Below are 15,000 nucleotides of genomic sequence, written 5' to 3' on the forward strand. Positions count from 1 at the left end.
CCTATTACTTATTCAGTGCGTCGGCATAGAAGCACTTTTTAATGCCACTAAAATGCACAAGTAGTTAGACTGAAGATGCAACCTGAATGAGTTTACAGTATGTACTCCACTTTATTAATGAATAGTAATGAGAAAGTGAGGACTACAAGAGTATTGGAAAAGACTTTTTCCACTCTGAATGTAAAGCAGATTGTGTGACCATTGGCCAAAAATGACCACGAAGGGACTCGAACCCTCAATCTTCTGATCCGAAGTCAGACACCTTATCCATTAGGCCACGCGGTCATCCGTTCACCTGAGATGATTTTTATCATGTAGGTGGTATGCATGGATGGAGAACATATTATTGAAAGGTATTCAGGTTTACATCCCATAGTGTTCTTTCAGCTCTTTTCGCTGGAAGCACTTTTTTGGAATCTATATATTGAGTATTTTATGAGTACGATATGCTTTTGTTTTCCTTTTTGCATACAAACCTCTTTCCTCATGAGTTTAAAGCTCATTTGTATTCTCTACATAGCTCTGGAAGTTTCCAGACGTGGAGTGAAACTGTTTTGAAAGTAGGACAAATTGCTCCTTCCTGCATATGCTAATTTATCACACTCACATAGGTTGTATACGTTTTATGAATCCTGGCTTGACCTATTCAAGTAGCTGAAAGCCTGTCACCACCTCTAGAAACAAGATTCACACCAATCCAATTCAAATCATTTTTTCCAAAGGAATATGTTCTGGCCGGTCGAAAATGCATCTCACAAAAAATAGGCATTTAAAAATATACTTTGCAGTTTCAGAACACTAACATGTCTGTGAAGTGTACACAAGTAAAATGGGACCGTTTCAAAGTAACTAATCCCTCATAAACTTCTGAGAGGAAGCATGTAATAAATCTACCTAATTTTCTGGAAAAGATAGAGGGAGGATTTTTGTTATCACCTCAGATGGGACTCGAACCCACAATCCCTGGCTTAGGAGGCCAGTGCCTTATCCATTGGGCCACTGAGGCACACATGCAAAGCTCTTTTCTAGTGTGTGCACACAGGGCATTTCTCACTTCTCTCTATAAGTAAACTTCCCATTTTCATCCTCTTCCATCCCCGACTTTAACGCTCTCTTCTATGCTATAATGGAGACTTTGCAATTTTAGCAAGTGGAGAGAAATTGGAGAACCACTTTCGACTCCACACTTCTTCTTCACTTACTTCTTTTCTCAATATACTGGGCTTAGAAAATGGTATCAAGCCATCCTTATCATCAGCAGGACACGGAAAGAGGCACCAAGTCTACTAACCAAGTTCAACCACGCTCTGCAACTTAACCATTGCACTACAAATTAGGCAACAGGGGCATCAGCAAAGGCAGCCAATGTGCCGATCCTTTATACATTTTTTGTAGTACTTTTCTTACTCGGAGGCAAAATCAGCACTTTAACTGCCCAAATCATACAGACTTTACACATGTAGCACTCTATGCACACATAGGCACACACCTTGCAGTTCTTCTACACACACTTAAGCTAAAAACCCATTCTGTCACGTCAAAATTCTGCAAACCTATTACATATTCAGTGCGTCGGCATAGAAGCACTTTTTAATGCCACTAAAATGCACAAGTAGTTAGACTGAAGATTCTACCTGAATGAGTTTACAGTATGCACTCCACTTTATTAATGATTAGTAATGAGAAAGTGAGGACTACAAGAGTATTGGAAAATACTTTTTCCACTCTGAATGTAAAGCAGATTGTGTGACCATTGGCCAAAAACGACCACGAAGGGACTCGAACCTTCAATCTTCTGATCTGAAGTCATACGCCTTATCCATTAGGCCACACGGTCATCCGTTCACCTGAGATGATTTTTATCATGTAGGTGGTATGCATGGATGGAGAACATATTATTGAAAGGTATTCAGGTTTACATCCCATAGTGTTCTTTCAGCTCTTTTCGCTGGAAGCACTTTTTTGGAATCTATATATTGAGAATTTTATGAGTACGATATGCTTTTGTTTTCCTTTTTGCATACAAACCTCTTTCCTCATGAGTTTAAAGCTCATTTGTATGCTCTACATAGCTCTGGACGTTTCCAGACGTGGAGTGAAACTGTTTTGAAAGTAGTACAAATTGCTCCTTCCTGCATATGCTAATTTTTCACACTCACATAGGTTGTATAAGTTTTATGAATCCTGGCTTGACCTATTCAAGTAGCTGAAAGCCTGTCACCACCTCTAGAAACAAGATTCACACCAATCCAATTCAAATCATTTTTTCCAAAGGAATATGTTCTGGCCGGTCGAAAATGCATCTCACAAAAATAGGCATTTAAAAATCTACTTTGCAGTTTCAGAACACTAACATGACTGTGAAGTGTACACAAGTAAAACGGGACAGTTTCAAAGTACCTAATCCCTCATAAACTTCTGAGAGGAAGCATGTAATAAATCTACCTAATTTTCTGGAAAAGAAAGAGGGAGGATTTTTGTTATCACTTCAGATGGGACTCGAACCCACAATCCCTGGCTTAGGAGGCCAGTGCCTTATCCATTAGGCCACTGAGGTACACATGCATAGCTCTTTTCTAGAGGCATTATTTAAATGTATTCTATGGTCAGACACCGGTGTGTGCACACAGGGCATTTCTCACTTCTCTCTATAAGTAAACTTCCCATTTTCATCCTCTTCCATCCCCGACTTTAACGCTCTCTTCTATGCTATAATGGAGACTTTGCAATTTTAGCAAGTGGAGAGAAATTGGAGAACTACTTTCGACTCCACACTTCTTCTTCACTTACTTCTTTTCTCAATATACTGGGCTTAGAAAATGGTATCAAGCCATCCTTATCATCAGCAGGACACGGAAAGAGGCACCAAGTCTCCTAACCAAGTTCAACCACACTCTGCAACTTAACCATTGCACTACAAATTAGGCAACGGGGGCATCAGCAAAGGCAGCCAATGTGCCGATCCTTTATACCTTTTGTGTAGTACTTTTCTTACTCGGAGGCTAAATCGGCACTTTAACTGCCCAAATCATACAGACTTTACACACGTAGCACTCTATGCACACATAGGCACACACCTTGCAGTTCTTCTACACACACTTAAGCTAAAAACCCATTCTGTCATGTCAAAATTCTGCAAACCTATTACATATTCAGTGCGTCGGCATAGAAGCACTTTTTAATGCCACTAAAATGCACAAGTAGTTAGACTGAAGATGCAACCTGAATGAGTTTACAGTATGTACTCCACTTTATTAATGATTAGTAATGAGAAAGTGAGGACTACAAGAGTATTGGAAAAGACTTTTTCCACTCTGAATGTAAAGCAGATTGTGTGACCATTGGCCAAAAACGACCACGAAGGGACTCGAACCCTCAATCTTCTGATCTGAAGTCAGACGCCTTATCCATTAGGCCACGCGGTCATCCGTCCACCTGAGCTGATTTTTATCATGTAGGTGGTATGCATGGATGGAGAACATATTATTGAAAGGTATTCAGGTTTACATCCCATAGTGTTCTTTCAGCTCTTTTCGCTGGAAGCACTTTTTTGGAATCTATATATTGAGAATTTTATGAGTACGATATGCTTTTGTTTTCCTTTTTCCATACAAACCTCTTTCCTCATGAGTTTAAAGCTCATTTGTATGCTCTACATAGCTCTGGACGTTTCCAGACGTGGAGTGAAACTGTTTTGAAAGTAGTACAAATTGCTCCTTCCTGCATATGCTAATTTTTCACACTCACATAGGTTGTATAAGTTTTATGAATCCTGGCTTGACCTATTCAAGTAGCTGAAAGCCTGTCACCACCTCTAGAAACAAGATTCACACCAATCCAATTCATATCATTTTTTCCAAAGGAATATGTTCTGGCCGGTCGAAAATGCATCTCACAAAAATAGGCATTTAAAAATATACTTTGCAGTTTCAGAACACTAACATGACTGTGAAGTGTACACAAGTAAAATGGGACCGTTTCAAAGTACCTAATCCCTCATAAACTTCTGAGAGGAAGCATGTAATAAATCTACCTAATTTTCTGGAAAAGAAAGAGGGAGGATTTTTGTTATCACCTCAGATGGGACTTGAACCCACAATCCCTGGCTTAGGAGGCCAGTGCCTTATCCATTAGGCCACTGAGGCACACATGTATAGCTCTTTTCTAGAGGCATTATTTAAATGTATTCTATGGTCAGACACCGGTGTGTGCACACAGGGCATTTCTCACTTCTCTCTATAAGTAAACTTCCCATTTTCATCCTCTTCCATCCCCGACTTTAACGCTCTCTTCTATGGTATAATGGAGACTTTGCAATTTTAGCAAGTGGAGAGAAATTGGAGAACCACTTTCGACTCCACACTTCTTCTTCACTTACTTCTTTTCTCAATATACTGGGCTTAGAAAATGGTATCAAGCCATCCTTATCATCAGTAGGACACGGAAAGAGGCACTAAGTCTCCTAACCAAGTTCAACCACACTCTGCAATGCAGCCAATGTGCCGATCCTTTATACATTTTGTGTAGTACTTTTCATACTCGGAGGCAAAATCAGCACTTTAACTGCCCAAATCATACAGATTTTACACATGTACCACTCTATGCACACATAGTCACACACCTTGCAGTTCTTCTACACACACTTAAGCTAAAAACCCATTCTGTCACGTAAAAATTCTGCAAACCTATTACATATTCAGTGCGTCGGCATAGAAGCACTTTTTAATGCCACTAAAATGCACAAGTAGTTAGACTGAAAATGCAACCTGAATGAGTTTACAGTATGTACTCCACTTTATTAATGATTGGTAATGAGAAAGTGAGGACTACAAGAGTATTGGAAAAGACTTTTTCCACTCTGAATGTAAAGCAGATTGTGTGACCATTGGCCAAAAACGACCACGAAGGGACTCGAACCCTCAACCTTCTGATCTGAAGTCAAACGCCTTATCCATTAGGCCACGCGGTCATCCGTTCACCTGAGATGATTTTTATCATGTAGGTGGTATGCATGGATGGAGAACATATTATTGAAAGGTATTCCGGTTTACATCCCATAGTGTTCTTTCAGCTCTTTTCGCTGGAAGCACTTTTTTGGAATCTATATATTGAGAATTTTATGAGTACGATATGCTTTTGTTTTCCTTTTTGCATACAAACCTCTTTCCTCATGAGTTTAAAGCTCATTTGTATGCTCTACATAGCTCTGGACATTTCCAGACGTGGAGTGAAACTGTTTTGAAAGTAGTACAAATTGCTCCTTCCTGCATATGCTAATTTTTCACACTCACATAGGTTGTATACGTTTTATGAATCCTGGCTTGACCTATTCAAGTAGCTGAAAGCCTGTCACCACCTCTAGAAACAAGATTCACACCAATCCAATTCATATCATTTTTTCCAAAGGAATATGTTCTGGCCGGTCGAAAATGAATCTCACAAAAATAGGCATTTAAAAATCTACTTTGCAGTTTCAGAACACTAACATGACTGTGAAGTGTACACAAGTAAAATGGGACAGTTTCAAAGTACCTAATCCCTCATAAACTTCTGAGAGGAAGCATGTAATAAATCTACCTAATTTTCTGGAAAAGAAAGAGGGTGGATTTTTGTTATCACCACAGATGGGACTCGAACCCACAATCCCTGGCGTAGGAGGCCAGTGCCTTATCCATTAGGCCACTGAGGCACACATGCATAGCTCTTTTCTAGAGGCATTATTTAAATGTATTCTATGGTCAGACACCGGTGTGTGCACACAGGGCATTTCTCACTTCTCTCTATAAGTAAACTTCCCATTTTCATCCTCTTCCATCCCCGACTTTAACGCTCTCGTCTATGCTATAATGGAGACTTTGCAATTTTAGCAAGTGGAGAGAAATTGGAGAACCACTTTCGACTCTACACTTCTTCTTCACTTACTTCTTTTCTCAATATACTGAGCTTAGAAAATGGTATCAATCAATCAATCAGTCTTTATTCGATTTAAAAATACAATCATAAAAGACACAAACATAGTACCTAAAAACATACATTTCAATAAATACATTAAAATACCTTATTAAGAAAACTTATTAAAAAAACATTAAACACTTCAATGGACTGACATGTAATAATAAAAAGATTTTGGGATTAAAATTGTCCCTAGCGCAGCTTAAAAATAGGGAAAACCCAAACACAGAATTCATTAGAGGCCATCAAGGGTGCGCTTGATTGATTTTCTCCGCAATGCCCATGCCCAGCCCAGGTATTTTGCCAATGCGACAGAGACTAATGTCAAAGAGCTAGTGCGCAAAATGCGTAAAGCTACAGCGCTGCTCCTAGTGCCGAGAGATTTACACATTGGGGTAAGCCAAACACGCCTTGGAATGGTAAATGCCGGGCAGGCAAACAGAAAGTGGGGAGATGTTTCAATCGCAGCCCCACATGCAGGGCACTGCAGTTCCGAGTTCCTGGCCCACCTTCCAGTCAAAAATCTAAGAGGCAAAGAACCAGCTCTAAACTGGAAGTAGAGTTTCCTGTCGCCCACATTAGTCACCACATCCCAGTATTGTTCAAGACTGGGGGAGTGTTTGAACTCCAGAAAGTTCCCGGACATCCCTGATGCTCTACTCAATACCTGGGAATCAATTCTTTCCCAGTATGCTATTTTAAGAGAACTTTTTGATGGAAACTGGGCAGAAGCTGGGTCAGTCCACATCCCTTCCATACCCATGTCTTTTAAAGACGCATGTAAGTTCTTCAGCCACTCGATTTTATGAAAGACATCAGATTTTATAATGTCTTTGAGGCCATTGGCATAATGGGAAAGTTCAGGAGTAGTCCAAAGCCTCCGCCAGTATAAAACCGGACGGAGCCTTGCAATATCCTTGATGGACCTCCTACCCAGATCATACCTAAGTGGGATCAGAGGGGTGCTCTGAGGAAGACCAGTAATCCTACGAAGGAATTTGTGCTCCACATTTGTCAAAGTCGCTAGCTGGTCAAAGCCCCGGAGCTCCGCCCCATAGAGGACAGAGTTTAGGGCCTTTGCTTCATAAACTTGCAAAACCGGGCTTATTGGTTTCGTGAATGACCTACTAAATTCCCTGCTCAGGGCACCAGTTATCTGCTTAAATCGCAGGGAGGCCATTTCAAGATGCCGGCGCCAATTATTACTATTTGAAATTTGCAATCCAAGATACGTAAAATTGGTTACTAATTCTAAGGGTTCATGAACACTCTTTTCCCTTGGAAGCTGCTATGAGGGTTAAAGGCCATAAACTTCGTTTTTGCCACATTAACCTCTAAACCATGATCAAGGCAAAACCCATCAAACAGGCGAAGGGCTTTTTGCAGACCATTAGATGTTCTGGATACGATAAGCGTATCATCTGCAAACAATAATATGGGGATGGAAACACCAGCCAACCTTGGAGCATCGGTATTAACAGAGAGCATGAGTTCAACTATCCCATTTGTATAATGTGAGAAGAGCGTGGGTGCCATAGTACAACCTTGTCTCACACCACGCTCAACCGGGAACTCAGATGTGTCCTCTCCCGCCCCACCCCACTGGATCCTAGCATAGTTAGACTCGTGCAGACGCATCACCATTGTCAAAATTTCTTTGGGGAGACCTAGCCTCTCAAGGACTGCTCACAGCCGGTGTCGTGGAACAAGATCGAAGGCAGCCCTTAAGTCTACAAAAGCTACATAAAGACTGCCGTTCCCCAATGTCACTACCTTCCAAAGGAGCTGGGCAAAGTAAAAGACTTGGTCCACTGTGCTGGTTAATTTCCGAAAGCCAGCTTGGAAGGGTGACAAAATGTTATTATCATCGATCCATTCTTGTATTTGGTTCAGGACCATCCTCCCTACCACCTTCTGAATGGAATCAATGAGGCTAATTGGCCTATAGTTTCCCGGGAGCGTCCTATCGCCTTTCTTGAATACAGGTATGATAACTGCCCCCCTCCATGATTTTGGGACTGGCGCGCCTGCAGCCACAGCGTTAGCCAATAGGGTTATATACTTGCTCCAGTTATCCTTATTGTGGAGAAAAACGTCCGAAGGAACCCTGTCCTGGCCGGGGGCACGTCCACTGGTGACTGAGCGTAGGGCCCTATTAGCATCTTGGATGCAAAAGGGACCCTGAGAGAAAAAAACCTAATTTGGCACCCATGCAAAGTTAAACGAGATGTTCCAAGCATATTGAGGTTTGAAATATTGAACCCACTCTGCCTGTGAAACGTAGTTAGAGGGACTATCAGGCCGCCCACCACTGCCCCACTTAAGAATGTTCCAAAATAGCCGGGAATCTCGGGTATGGCAGGCGCTTTTTAAATCAAGCCAGCGTTGCTCATCCCAGTTTTTTTTGGCCATTCTTACAGCTTTTTTATATGCTAATCTGGCGAAGCGGATACACTCCTGTCCACCATTAGACAGCTCTTTCACCAGGTTGGTCCTAGATTCTCTGCAAGCACCGTCATACCATCTATTTTTCTTAGTTGGAGCCTTATTCATGTTCCTCAAGGGCTTCGTAAAGTAGGAACCTATTTCAGCAAACAACTTGTCATGACATGCAGCGACTTCAATATTGCCGGGGTCATGGATTAGCATACCCTCAAGCTCAACAATAGAATCAACTAATTTGTTATCTATATCGGCAATGGCCAGGATGTTATGCTCGAGCTCCCCCCACTTAAGTCTACGCATGTTATTTGTTAGAGTTACCTCAGACAGGCACGGAACCATTTCACCAGCTATTAAGCGATTACTAGACCACCATCTGTGAGCTACACAGATAGGGTTATGGTCACTCTCAACTCTAACCTCAACAACCATGTCTAAAGCTGGTTGCCATAGTTGCAAGCTACATAAAACATAATCAATCCTGCTAGAATGTCGACCATTGTCAAATTTCTTCGCCCCTTGTTTGTCACCTGGCGTCCTCCCATTCAAGGCCCTCAAACCATACTCAAAACAAAGAGCATTAGTCTGGACAATAGTCTCAGTCCACCTTTTAATTGGACTGAGATCAAGCGCAGGTACCCCCCACAGTTGGTCTTCCACAGCTTCGTCGCCCCACCCAGAGTCAGGGTCTAGGAGCGGTTCGAAGGTGATATTGAAATCCCCAGCTACAACTATTCGCCTCCCACCTGAGTGCTGATCAATAAGGGAAACTAAGAGAGCCAAAACCTGGGAGCCTGTCCTATTGGGGTCTCTCAGATACAGATTGTAGATATCCAAGTCACCCAGGATCCCAAGTGACACCCTGACTAATTGAATGTCTTCGGACCCAGTAGGTATTGCAGAAGCCTCGGGAAATATGTCCTGTCGAACCCAGATTGCCAGGCCTCCCTTTGGACGTCCCCTTAGACCCAGGATTGCGGGGACATAAAAGTTCAGAAATCCCTGTAGGAACTGAGGCTCACAGGACCAGGTTTCCTGGAAGAGGCAGACATCAAAGTTACCTATGTAGGCTAGCCATTCCGGTGAATCCATTTTTGATTTTAAGCCTGCAATATTCCAGGAGACCATAGACCCCCCCTCCCTTCCTTGGCCTTGGACGTGAGCAGAGTGCGCACACAACTGCTCGTGTCCACGTTGTGATTCCGTAGACAGATCAGGGGTTGTTACAACTGCATCTGCTATCTCGTCCGCCCCGGTGACAGGGGAGTAACGTAGAGGTTCGTAAAGCTTAGGCCCTCCGGCAGGGATACTTGGATTAAGAGGTGTAATAAATGACTGCGGCCCAGGTGTCGGTCAGGCAAAAGCTACTGAGGAGCACAGATCATTTGCTTCCCAATTTTCCAGAGCTGGACTAAATCCTACAGGAATATTGGGGTTAGAATTGTAAAAAAACCCTAAATCATGTACCCCAATTTTTGACTGGTCGCAAGCCAGTGGGGAGTCACAAATATAATGCACTGTACGACTATCTCCAAAGTTGACAATAATGGAGTCCCCAGGGACGTCTTTGGGTCTTGGACCTACCCAACTAACCCTTCTAGTAAAGAGGATCTTTCCATTCAAATGATTTGGAAGCGGTCTGTTCCTATTTAACCAGAACGTAACTTTGTTTTTTAGTTGTTGATATGATTCCAAAACACCTTCCTTTAGTTCCGGGACTCCAGTCAGAACAGCTACATAAGGAGTACAGGCAGGGGGCAAATGAATATGAGCCCTAGGCGATATACTGTTTTTAACCCCAGGTTCCAAGTACCTTCCTTTATTCATAGACTTTTTTCCAGCATTAATACTGGACACACTCGGAAGGTTGTCTCCCACATTATCGGCACATTGATTAGTAAAATTATCAGTGACCTGTGCCTTGGGGAGAGCCACCTCGGGTGCAACCCCGGGCGCTACTTCATTAGCAGAGGATACCAGCGGGAGAATAGGGAGGGCAGAGGACACCCCTACAGAATTGTCCCTTACCTTGGTAGCTAGTTTAATAACATTTTTAAGTGAGCAAAAATTGTCCAAAACAGTTTGTTCTAATCTATCTACCTTTTCACTAACTAGCTTAACCCTTTCCAGCACAGGAAGTATCAGAGAACGGACCATTTTTTCTATTTCGAGAATCATATTACTCGATTGGGGCTGGTCTATATGACAAGTAACATTCCCACTAGGAGATAAGGGAACTTCGCCCTGTGTTGCCCCCATTGGAGATTTTCCCATAACATTAGGGTGTTTAGCCTTTCTCCCTCCCTGGGATACCTCTACTCGTTTCCTCTTAGCATTAGGAGGATTTACAATTCTTTTACTAGCCCTTGTCTGCGGGTGGGTTAAAGCAGATTTATTAGAGACGGGGGGGCTGCGAGTTGTTATAGCAATGTCGCCAGAGTCACCAGGAACATCGCACACAACACTGCAGGACTGCGATATAGAAGGACTGTCCCCAACATTCTCCCGTAGAACTAGATCGCCCCCATCCTGGCCCGCTATCTTCGAAGGAGATTTGGCCACTGCCAAAATTCCCAAGGATGAGCGTCTGGCTTGCGCTAGCTCTACAGAGAAGCGACGCTCAGTTATAGCAAGTTCATGCTCTAGAACTGATACAGCTCTAGTAATGAAATGGTCAAGAGTACCGGTCACAGACCCACCCCCACCGGTGCGTTTACCTTTGGATGCCATTTATACTAAGCATACAATACTAGAGCCAATATAGTCGTTAACCTAGAAGAGGTCAATTAGAAGAAGATAATATATTACTCCACCAGAACAAAATACTAGCAGTGCAAGATAAGTGACTATAAAGCAAAACAAGGAGATGCAACAACACTTTCAAGTCCAAACAAGGTAAGTAAGTGCACCCTTCTACCTCGGGTAGAATGCCGCAAGAGCAGCGTTAGAGATGTGGCCCAGTCCAGTCAGGATCGGTCAGGGCGTGGAGCCTGGAGGGTTTATGAACAGCCCGGGCGCTGCCTGATGACGTCAGCGGCAGGCGCCCGGAGCTGTGGATGCTGGGGCTTGTGGTCTTGAAGCCGTTTACCTCAGGGCTGCGTCCCAGGTCAATAAAGCGTCTCACCCCTCAAAAAGCCGTTCCCCTCACGGCGAGCCTTCGTGGAGCAGGTACAAAGTGAATTTCAAGCGCGTCCCGAAAGGTAGTGTCAGATTCCCACATTAAACTGCACTTTGACTCCGCCCCACAGTAATTCCTCCCTCCTATATGCTACTGTCCCTGCTTGATTGTGTGCTCTCCCAGACTCACCGTCGTAATCTGCAAGTCCAAGCCTGAAATATATAGAGGGAGCAAGAGGCAGGGCCCAATGGAAGGCAGGCTATGCAGCAACACTGAAGATGCAGGCCACTACGATGATCAATGAGGCAGGAATGGCGGGCAGCCGAAATGTAAAGCGAACAGTCCAAAAGACAATCAGGATAGAGTTTCACCACTTAGTCTCCAAAGAGGGGGGAGGTTGCCTACGAGTGAGGACAAGAGAGAGGCATACCAGGAGCACACGCAGTCACAAAAGTCCCCACGTTCAGAGAGGAGTTCAGGAATCCAATAACCAACAAAAAACAAACGAGCTTCCAAAGTTCGAAACTTGCCAAAGAAAGATAAGTGCGGGGGCGCCACCTGCTGGACTTTTGGAGGAAGGAATCTAGCTCTCCTTTTATGGGCTAAGACTCGGAAAGCGAGTGACAGCAATGGATTTAGAATCGCCAACGTTCACACCTGAATACTTCTCACGTCGTCAACAGCAGGCCAATTCCGAAAAGATTCGAGAGAGCAGCTCTACCGCTGTCAAGAGTCTCTCCAGAGACCGGGGTAGCAGGAAACAAGGCAAGAGAGGAGCGACAAGCTCCGTGAGGTTTTCCCCAGAAACCAGTCGTCACAGGTGTGCTCAGGAAGGCGTGGTCCATCCAATAATCCCCCTCTTGCCTCCGCCGGGTCCCACGTCCTCTCTCCTGCTGCCTGTGTCTGATTCCAGGTCGGAACAGGAAGCAGGCAGGTTTTTTTTTTCAAGCCATCCTTATCATCAGTAGGACACGGAAAGAGGCACTAAGTCTCCTAACCAAGTTCAACCACACTCTGCAACTTAACCATTGCACTACAAATTAGGCAACGGGGGCATCAGCAAAGGCAGCCAATGTGCCGATCCTTTATACATTTTGTGTAGTACTTTTCTTACTCGGAGGCAAAATCAGCACTTTAACTGCCCAAATCATACAGATTTTACACATGTACCACTCTATGCACACATAGGCACACACCTTGCAGTTCTTCTACACACACTTAAGCTAAAAACCCATTCTGTCACGTCAAAATTCTGCAAACCTATTACATATTCAGTGCGTCGGCATAGAAGCACTTTTTAATGCCACTAAAATGCACAAGTAGTTAGACTGAAGATGCAACCTGAATGAGTTTACAGTATGTACTCCACTTTATTAATGATTAGTAATGAGAAAGTGAGGACTACAAGAGTATTGGAAAAGACTTTTTCCACTCTGAATGTAAAGCAGATTGTGTGACCATTGGCCAAAAACGACCACGAAGGGACTCGAACCCTCAATCTTCTGGTCCGAAGTCAGACGCCTTATCCATTAGGCCACGCGGTCATCCGTTCACCTGAGATGATTTTTATCATGTAGGTGGTATGCATGGATGGAGAACATATTATTGAAAGGTATTCAGGTTTACATCCCATAGTGTTCTTTCAGCTCTTTTCGCTGGAAGCACTTTTTTGGAATCTATATATTGAGAATTTTATGAGTACGATATTCTTTTGTTTTCCTTTTTGCATACAAACCTCTTTCCTCATGAGTTTAAAGCTCATTTGTATGCTCTACATAGCTCTGGACGTTTCCAGACGTGGAGTGAAACTGTTTTGAAAGTAGTACAAATTGCTCCTTCCTGCATATGCTAATTTTTCACACTCACATAGGTTGTATAAGTTTTATGAATCCTGGCTTGACCTATTCAAGTAGCTGAAAGCCTGTCACCACCTTTAGAAACAAGATTCACACCAATCCAATTCAAATCATTTTTTCCAAAGGAATATGTTCTGGCCGGTCGAAAATGCATCTCAGAAAAATAGGCATTTAAAAATCTACTTTGCAGTTTCAGAACACTAACATGACTGTGAAGTGTACACAAGTAAAACGGGACAGTTTCGAAGTACCTAATCCCTCATAAACTTCTGAGAGGAAGCATGTAATAAATCTACCTAATTTTCTGGAAAAGGAAGAGGGAGGATTTTTGTTATCACCTCAGATGAGACTCAAACCCACAATCCCAGGCTTAGGAGGCCAGTGCCTTATCCATTAGGCCACTGAGTTACACATGCATAGCTCTTTTCTAGAGGCATTATTTAAATGTATTCTATGGTCAGACACCGGTGTGTGCACACAGGGCATTTCTCACTTCTCTCTATAAGTAAACTTCCCATTTTCATCCTCTTCCATCCCCGACTTTAACGCTCTCTTCTATGCTATAATGGAGACTTTGCAATTTTAGCAAGTGGAGAGAAATTGGAGAACCACTTTCGACTCCACACTTCTTCTTCACTTACTTCTTTTCTCAATATACTGGGCTTAGAAAATGGTATCAAGCCATCCTTATCATCAGTAGGACACGGAAAGAGGCACTAAGTCTCCTAACCAAGTTCAACCACACTCTGCAACTTAACCATTGCACTACAAATTAAGCAACGGGGGCATCAGCAAAGGCAGCCAATGTGCCGATCCTTTATACATTTTGTGTAGTACTTTTCTTACTCGGAGGCAAAATCAGCACTTTATCTGCCCAAATCATACAGATTTTACACATGTAGCACTCTATGCACACATAGGCACACACCTTGCAGTTCTTCTACACACACTTAAGCTAAAAACCCATTCTGTCACGTCAAAATTCTGCAAACCTATTACATATTCAGTGCGTCGGCAAAGAAGCACTTTTTAATGCCACTAAAATGCACAAGTAGTTAGACTGAAGATGCAACCTGAATGAGTTTACAGTATGTACTCCACTTTATTAATGATTAGTAATGAGAAAGTGAGGACTACAAGAGTATTGGAAAAGACTTTTTCCACTCTGAATGTAAAGCAGATTGTGTGACCATTGGCCAAAAATGACCGCGAAGGGACTCGAACCCTCAATCTTCTGATCTGAAGTCAGACACCTTATCCATTAGGCCACGCGGTCATCCGTCCACCTGAGATGATTTTTATCATGTAGGTGGTATGCATGGATGGAGAACATATTATTGAAAGGTATTCAGGTTTACATCCCATAGTGTTCTTTCAGCTCTTTTCGCTGGAAGCACTTTTTGGAATCTATATATTGAGAATTTTATGAGTACGATATGCTTTTGTTTTCCTTTTTCCATACAAACCTCTTTCCTCATGAGTTTAAAGCTCATTTGTATGCTCTACATAGCTCTGGACGTTTCCAGACGTGGAGTGAAACTGTTTTGAAAGTAGTACAAATTGCTCCTTCCTGCATATGCTAATTTTTCACACTCACATAGGTTGTATAAGTTTTATGAATCCTGGCTTGAC

General features: G+C 42.9%; 3 non-coding genes across 3 annotated transcripts; all 3 read right to left on the reverse strand.

Annotated features, from left to right (window-relative positions):
• Positions 1-212: 212 nt before the first annotated feature.
• On the reverse strand, positions 213-285 carry TRNAR-UCG (transfer RNA arginine (anticodon UCG)). Its single transcript has one exon. It is a non-coding gene; the product is annotated as a tRNA-Arg (tRNA).
• Positions 286-933: 648 nt separating this feature from the next.
• Positions 934-1,006, reverse strand: TRNAR-CCU (transfer RNA arginine (anticodon CCU)). Its single transcript has one exon. It is a non-coding gene; the product is annotated as a tRNA-Arg (tRNA).
• A 3,066-nt stretch (positions 1,007-4,072) lies between these two features.
• Positions 4,073-4,145, reverse strand: TRNAR-CCU (transfer RNA arginine (anticodon CCU)). Its single transcript has one exon. It is a non-coding gene; the product is annotated as a tRNA-Arg (tRNA).
• Between the last annotated feature and the right edge of the window lie 10,855 nt (positions 4,146-15,000).

Source organism: Triturus cristatus, chromosome 4_1, assembly GCF_964204655.1.
Source record: "Triturus cristatus chromosome 4_1, aTriCri1.1, whole genome shotgun sequence".
NCBI lineage: Eukaryota > Metazoa > Chordata > Amphibia > Caudata > Salamandridae > Triturus > Triturus cristatus.